The sequence below is a fragment of the Fukomys damarensis genome, unplaced genomic scaffold, assembly GCF_012274545.1.
Source record: "Fukomys damarensis isolate Sample0158 unplaced genomic scaffold, DMR_v1.0_HiC HiC_scaffold_9, whole genome shotgun sequence".
Classification (NCBI taxonomy): Eukaryota; Metazoa; Chordata; class Mammalia; order Rodentia; family Bathyergidae; genus Fukomys; species Fukomys damarensis.
In genome coordinates, this window is record NW_022900921.1 from 15,674,324 (window position 1) to 15,683,117 (window position 8,794).

The 8,794-nt window shown below is 37.0% G+C and overlaps 1 long non-coding RNA gene across 6 annotated transcripts in view; it reads right to left on the bottom strand.

Moving 5' to 3' along the window:
- LOC104860902 overlaps nucleotides 1–8,794 on the bottom strand; it is a 41,167-nt gene that overhangs the window by 23,062 nt on the left and 9,311 nt on the right. The window lies entirely within an intron of this gene.

The following is an 8,794-nucleotide window of genomic DNA, read 5'->3' on the forward strand; positions in this document are numbered from 1 at the left end:
AAAAAAAAAAAAAAAAAAAAAAAAAAAAAAAAAAAAAAGAAAGAAAGGCAAAGGAAAGAAAGAGAAAAGGAAGGCAGCGGAAGAAGGAAGGAGGAAAGGAAGGATGGAGGGAGGGAAGGAAAGGAAAGGGGGTGAGAAGGAAAGGAAGTGAGTACAGAGAGAGGTGTGAAGAAAGCAAAAAAAGAGAACAGAGAAGAGACAACCAGTGGAGGTGAAGGCTCAGGGTACCCTAGAAGACAGATGTAGGTGATCAGTTGACAATTTGTACAAAGGGAAGTTAAGGCACTTGATCCCATCCCTACACGACAGCCAGGAGATGACTCTTCCTCAACCTGCACAGAACACTGCGGGATTTATTCCTTAAAGACAATGCAGCAGAAAGGTGCTGGATTAAGAAATTTGTCTTAGTTACCTTCTTATTGCTGAGACAAAATACCCAATACTCCCAAGTTAAGGGAAGAAAGGTTTATTTCAACTCACAGTTGGTAGAGGTTTCAGCCCATGGTCAGCTGGCTCCAGGGCAGGGTGCCATGGTAGAGGGACATCACAGAGGAGAAACATCCATGACAGAGCAGGCAGGGGGCAGCAAAGGAGCAAAGCAGGAAGTATCAACCAGCAGCTAACCTGCCCTCCCTCTCTCCCTTTATGTTCCATCTGAGCTGACAAGTCTACTGATGGGTGCCACTCACAACTAGGGCGGGGCTCCCATTATCCCCACATCCCCTACATGAAGAAAGGCAGGGACATCTAGATACAAGCTGTAACAGAACCCTAGGCATTAGGAAAACAGAGAAAGACATCTAAGTAAAAACAGGAAGACCTCACACTCCAACTCCCTCCCAACTCTCATTACCCATCCATTGTCAAGTACGCTTATTTTTAAAAATATCAGCAGACAGAACATTAGAGTATCTCTCAATAAAAAAAGACAAATGCCAAATGCGCCTCATTCATTTTGAGGAGTGATAACAATTTAGGATAACCCTTTTTTATTTTTTTTTGGTACTGGAGGTCAAACACAGGACCTTGAGATTTGAGGCATGCAGTATTAGCTGTTACTATTAGTGCTAAGAAGACATAAGATGATTAACTGTTAAATGTGTACATAGACAAAAAACTAAAATTAGAAATTCCATATTTCTCAACTACCTCCCTTCTAGGTATCCCGCCCTAAGAGTTTAAAATATCTTATTACAGTAATGCATGTGCATCAATGTTTATAACAGCACAATTCATAGCAGCTAAATCTTGGAAGCAGCCTGTAAATCCATCAGCAGATAACTGGATAAAGAATGGGTTGTATCTGTATACACAGTGGAATACTTCGTAACTATAAAGAAGGACAAATTTGAGAAATTTGTAGGAAAATGGATGCACCTGGAAAACAAAATGTTTAGTGAAGTAAAACAGACACACAAGCTCATATACCAGATAGCATCTCTTTGAGTAACGTTATGCATTTTAAAATGCCAGCAAACAATTAGATTAAGTATGAGTCATTTCAGAATGAAGAATTTACATTTAGACAAGATCAAATATGCAAGTCAGAAAAGTTCCAATCATATGAGAACAGAATCAATTTTCTAGAGCAGCAACGTAGAAACCAGGATGAGGGTTCAGTTTTTTGAACTGGAAGATTAAGACGGCTACAGGGGACAAACTTCAAAATCATGTCGAACACTAGCATCCTAAAAGTCTACTATAAATGTGAAATATTTTAAGAGGAAGATGTCAATCCAGTACTTCAGATTAGAATTCTAGTCTTTAAAACTCCTTAGGTGTTTGAAAAACATTGCCTAAAAGGTAAAGTTGCTATGTTGAAGAGTTTATTCACAATAAACATGTTTGGGGCTGCTCCTTGATTTTGACTTAATTCATATGGTTTAAGGGTGATAACTTAATAACTATCACAAATGGTCAATTTCTAAGCTGTGCTTGATGCTACTGTGTTGCTGATTGTAACAACTGGGCTAAAGGGTTGTGATTGATTTAATGAGTTGTCCTTTCCGATATTATGAAAATGAGAGTGTCTGTGAGGCATTAGAGACTCAAAAGATAAAGCACAACTATATCAGGAAGATTTAAGTAACAACCCAGGAATTACACCAAGGACAACCCAACAACAAAAATAAAAATGAGAAAACACTTAAGCAAGACACAGAGACAGACTTCCCGTTCACCAATAGCAAACTCTACGGGAAATGAAAAGTCTAACAATAAACCACCAGGACACCCTAAACTCATAGCAAAGGAAGTAACAAAATAGATCAATTGGGCTCTAGAAAAATTCAAAACACAAAGAATTTCCCAGATAACTACAGAGATGGTGGGCACAATGAAAATCATGATTAGAGACTCTAGAACAGAAAGTGATAAAAAAAAATAAATGAGCTCAGGACCATATTAGAAGCCATGAAGACCCACAATAGGAAAGCAATGGAATCCATGAAACAGATTTAAACAGATATACAGGAGATTAAGAACTCTACTGAAAGTTTTTGCAGTAGGACAAATGAATGTGAAAATAGAATTTCAGACATAGAAGATAGGGTTGCATCAGTGACCATGGAAAGAGAGGTCTCTTAAAAACAGTAAGTTTCATGAGAAATCAATCAAACAACTCCTAGGTGATGCAAAGAAGAATAATATAAGACTGATAGGAATCCATGAAGTAGCAGAAGAAAATACAAATGATTTTAAAAAGCTATTCACAGAATTAATGACAGAAAACTTCCCAAACAGACGGGAAGAATTTGACATACAGAGAAGTGAGGCACATAGGATTCCACTTGTCATGATCAAAAAAAAAAAAATCTACACCTAGACATATAATAGTCAAGATTCCAGAAACCCAACAGAAGAACAAAATACTACAAGCAGTTAGGGAAAAGAAACAAATCACATGCAAAGGAAAGCCTACCAGAATCACAGCAGACTTTTCAACACAAACCCTCAGGTCAAGGAGAGCCTGGAGTGAGGTATTTCAAGTCCTAAAAGAAAACAACCTCCAACCTAGACTCATGTATCCTGCAAAACTCTCTTACAAAATGGATGGAGAAATAAGATAGTTCCATGACAAAGAACACCTCAGAAACTTCATGAATACCAAAACAGCTCTAAAAGAAATTCTAAACAATATCCTAGAAAAATACAATGAAGATCACAACACCATGAGGCCCAACAGACCAAATCAAAAGGCAAGGCAAGAAACTAAAAGGAGAGGGGGAAAAAAGTAAAAAGAGTCAACAAAAGGATAATAACAAGTCAGTATGTGTCAGTTATAACTATCAAAGTCAATGGCCTCAATTCACCAATCAAGAGAAACAGGCTGGCAGAATGGATTGAGAAGCAAAAGCCAACAATATGTTGTATACAAGAAACACACCTAGTGTAAAAAGAAGCCCATAGACTGAAAGTGAAAGGATGGAAAACAATTCTTCATGCGACAGGAGTCCAGAAAAAAGCAGAGGTAGCTCTTTTATTCGCAGAGAAAGTAAATTTCAAACCAAAACTGATTAAGAGAGACAAAGAAGGCCACTACATCCTTGTAAAAGGAACAATTCAAGAGGAAGAGATGACAATCATAAACATATATACACCAAATATTAATGCCCCAACTATATAAAACAAACATTAAGTAACATAAAAAACCAAATAAGCACTAATACAATTGTAGTGGGGGATCTAAATACCCCAATATCACAAATAGACAGATCATCTAGGCAAAAAATAAACAACAAAATACAAGAAATCAACCAAGCTTTTGAACATATGGACGTACTAGAAGTGTATAGAGTGTTCCAACCAACAAAATCAGAATATACATTCGTTTTGGCTGCACATGAGTCATTCTTCAAGATAGACCACATATTAACTCATAGAACAGGTTTGAATAAATGCAAAGGAATTGAAATTATCCCCTGTACATTATCAGATCATAGTGCAAACAAGGTGGAGATCAACAGCATAAGAAACTGTAAGAACTTCACCAATACATGGAAATTGAACAACACTGTCCTAAACAATCAATGGCTCACAAAGGAAATTAAAGAAGAAATTAGACAGTTTTTAACAAATAAATGATAATGCCAATACAATGTACAGGAATCTATGGGACACAAGGAAAGTAACTCTACGTGGAAATTCATAGCAGTAAATACGCACACTAGGAAAGCAGAGCGAGCTCAAATAAACAATCTAATGATGAATCTTAGACTCCCAGAAAAAGAAGAGCAAGAAAAACTCAAAGCTTGAACACGGGAGGAAATTATAATGATTAGAGCAGAAATCAATGCGATGAAAACTAAGAAAATGATACAAAAAAAAAAATCAATGAATCAAAGAGTTGGTTTTTTGAAAGAATAAATAAAATTGATAAAACCTTAGCCAAGCTTGTCAATAAAAGGAAAGAAAAGGCTCAGATCTATGAAACTAAGAATGAAAAAGGTGAAGTCACAACAGATCCAACAGAAATCCAGAGGATCACCAATTCCTACTTTGAGAGCCTGTACTCTAATAAAGAGGAAAACACAGAAGTTGTTGACAGATTTCTAAATATCTATGAATTACCAAAGTTAAACGAAGAAGATAAAAAAATTCTAAACACCCCAAATACAATCAGTGAAACTGAAAATGTAATTAAAAGTTTACCAATGAAGAAAAAAGCCAAGGTCCTGATGGATTCACCACTGAATTTTACAAGATATTTAGAGAAGAACTACTGCCACTACTCTTTAAACATTTCAATGAAATGGAAAGGAAAGCAACACTTCCAAATTCATTCCTGGAAGCAAGTGTTACTTTGATTCCTAAACCAGGGAAAGACCCAACTAAAAAAGAGAACCACAGGCCAATCTCCTTAATGAACATAGATGCAAAAATCCTTAATAAAATACTGGGAAACAGGATAAAGAGGGTCATCAAGACGATTATACAACCTGAGCAAGTCAGATTTATTCCAGGGATGCAAGGATGGTTCAACAAACCTAAGTCAGTAAATGTATACACTATGTTAACAGAGTCAAGGACAAAAACCATATGATCCTCCCGATAGATGCAGAAAAAGCATATGACAAAACTCAACACCCATTTATCATAAAAACCCTGAAGAACATTGGAATAGATGGTCTATATCTCAACTTCATAATGGCTATGAAAAACCAACAGCAAACATCATATTAAACAGTCAAAAACTGAAAGCCTTCATGTTAAAATCAGGAACAAGAAAAAGATGCCCACTATCTCCACTCCTGTTCAATATAGTTCTGGACACATTAGCCACAGCAATTAAACAAGAGAAAGAAATCAAAGCAATAAAGCTAGGAAAGGAAGAAGTTACACTGTCATTATTTGCTGACGATATGATACTCTACATTGAAGAGCCAAAAAATTCCATCGGAAGACTTCTAGACTTAATTGACACTTTCAGCAGAGGAGCGGGATACAAGGACAACACTAAAAATCACTAGCCTGCCGGAAATAGTGGCACACTCCTGTAATCTCAGCACTGGGGAAGATGAGGCAGGAGGATTGCTGTGAGTTCGAGGCCAGCCAGGGCTACATAATGAGTTCCTGGTCAGTCTCAACTACATAGTGTGACCCTGTCTTAAAAAAAATAAATAAATAAATAGCCTTCTTGTACACAAATAACAGACTCACTGAGAGAAAAATTAGGGAAACAATTCCTTTCACAATAGCACCCAAAAAAAATGAAGTATGTAGGAATCAATCTAACAAAAGAAGCAAAAGACCTCTACACTGAAAACTACAGCTCTCTGAAAAAAGAGATCAAATAGGATATAAGAAAAATGGGAAGACATCCCCTGCTCCTGGGTAGAAGGAATCAACATAGTGAAAATGGCCATACTACCAAAAGTGATACACAGATTCAATTCAATGCTGATTGAAATTCCAACAGTATATTTCACAGAACTAGAAAAAAATAATACAAAAATTCATTTGGAATCGGAAGAGACCTAGAATAGCAAAACCCATCCTAGGCAACAGAGACATGGCAGGTGGTATCTAAATTCCTAATTTGAAACTATACTACAAACCCACTGTGATAAAAACAGCCTGGTACTGGCAAAGAAACAGACCTAAAGATTAGTGGAACAGAGTGGAAGACAGAGAAACAATGCCAGATGTATTCAGCTACCTCATCATTGACAAAGGAGTCAACTATCCTCACTGGAGGAAGGACAGGGGAAAGGAAATAAGGGAAAAGAAAGAAAAAAATGAGAAAATGAAAATAAGGAAATAAAATATATGTAAATAGGGAAGGGAAGAGGGCACAAAGGGAGGGCAGGGGTATGGGGAAAAAATGAGAACCAAGACCTGTCATGCAAAGGTACAAGATCCCAATGATGAATGTAACTGCACTGTACACCTAGAATGTACCAATAAACTAAATGAGAAAAAAAAAAAAAAGAAAATGTGAGGTAACTTGAATCATGAGCACTGACATAACAAGTTCTCACTATACTTACTGACACAGTTGTGAGCTTACCCATAATGGCTCTGTGTTCCACAATAAAGGGAGTTAGTCCAATAATTTAATTAATTGTAGAATTTCCCTATCCTTAACCCACAACTTATTGGCATAAACAAGGAGTGACAATGACTGACAATAGGTCTATGAGGAAGAGTATGGAGCAATAATCTCTTTCTTCTCAAACCAGAATAATAAGTGATTCTTAAAAACCAATATGCACTTGTCCAGTTTGGTGCAATAATTAGACGAGAGTTTGCATAAAAACATAAAGTGTGACAATTAACAAACAAAAAAGAGAATAGTTCTTTTCCTCTCAGCTATGAGAAACTTTCTCAACGGCTACGTATTTCACAAGGAAAAACACCCAACCTTGATAAACAAATGCCAGTCACAGACTTTAGCTCGGAAACAGCAAGAAGAGGCAATGACAATATTCTTGGCTCTTGTTTGCAACAGGAGGATTCTTTTACCAGAGAATTCTGGGTTACCTGCAGATCTGTCTTTGTCCTTTTCCTTGACATATGCTTCTCTAAGCATGTTGACATATTGCTTAACATTATCTTTCAAACTGTCAAACCTTTACTAATTTTACAATTAGGCTGTCAGACTTTTTAAAAGGAGCCCATGTTGATATTTTAGATGGTAATGTTTCTTTACAAATTCAGCCAGCATTTATAAATTAAGCAAAATTTACTAGAATATTCCTTTCCTATCAAGATTCATGTTTTTGCAAAAATTAATTCTACTTTGTAAAGCTCTGCATGGCAAACTTGGTTTACTTAATCCTTAGAAAAGTTTGTTTCCCATACAGAACCAGTCCATGCAACATGTAACATGTTCGCCTACCTAACACTTGGAAGTTATTGAATGAGCTGCCTAAATATCTCCCTTGCAGTAGTGCTTTACTGCCTAAAATTCCCACTTTCACATTTACTTCTTTCTTTTTAATGGACATTTACTTCTTTAGATTTCATAGTTGCCTTTTGAAAATTCATATATTACCAAGAAGAGGTATGGCAGATGGTGTTTTCCAAAAATACCCACAGTAATATTTGTGACCTCTTATTCTCTTCCAAAAGCTTGTTAGTCTCCAACAACATGTGGAGCCAATTTTCCTTCCCCTTGACCAGGTCTGTGTTTGATGGCCTAGGTCAAAAAAGAACCAAGAACCACTGCATCATTTTCAAGACTGATTCATAAAAGACAATATGGCTTCTGGTTGACTTGCTTAACCTCTCCCACCCTCATCTGAGTGCTTGACTTTGGAGGGCAGCTACCATGCTGTGAGGGAGTTAAACAGCCACAGAAGGATACAGGTACATCCTGCCCACAGCCCAAGCTGAAGCTCCAGACAACAACTAGAGTGAGTGAGTAAATGAACAAGATTTCTGAGGACTGCAACTACCAGCCTCCAAGCCACTTTCACTGACTTCAGCAAGAGGCGAGCAGTACCTATCTCTTCTCAAATTGTGGATTTATTAGTAAAGTAAATGGTACCATTTATTTAAGTCACTTAGCTTTGCGAAGCAGGCAGTGGGACCACTGAGCCAAATCCCCGGCTAAGTCACTTAGCTTTGAATTAGGTTTTTTTCATTTGTTTGTTTGTTGGTTTTATATAACCATAGATAACTATAAGAGGTCTAATACAATATTAGTACCAGTTAGTTTTCCAGATTAAATAGCCATTTTGTGCTAGATGTAAGAACTACGAGGACTACAACATGATACAGGAATATGCAGTGAAGAAAAAAAAAGAAGGAAAATACCATGTCCAGAGCAAAGATTTCCCCTTACAGTGACTAGAACTGTTGGGAATGGGAAAAGAGGAGGAGGGAGATCTAGGAGGGGAGGAAGAGATAAGCATTTCTCAAGACAAATTATTGAAATGTAAGTATTTACCTGACACTGTAGAGCTCTAAGACTTTTACATAAATGAACAATGCTTAGTATACTTATCATTTATTGTCAAGATCAATTCTCCACTCCAGAATTCTTCAGGCAGCCAAGTCTTCAAACTATATATAGCAGAGTACATTCTATGTCACTCCCACATACATAAAATTTGTTTCAGAGGAAAATAATCTTTCCACTACATTCCTCTTAAACAGTAAAACTTCATATTATCTGCATTCTAGAGAGATGGACTCAGAAACCCTCAGGGAACTGCTCTCACTTCTACGTAATTCTCTCTCAGGGATGTGAGCATCATTCAAACTGGAGACAGGCTAAACAGAAAAGAAGGAGGAAGAGGAGGAGTAAGGAGGGAGCAGGAGGAGAGGAAGAAGGGGGTGGAGAAAGGGG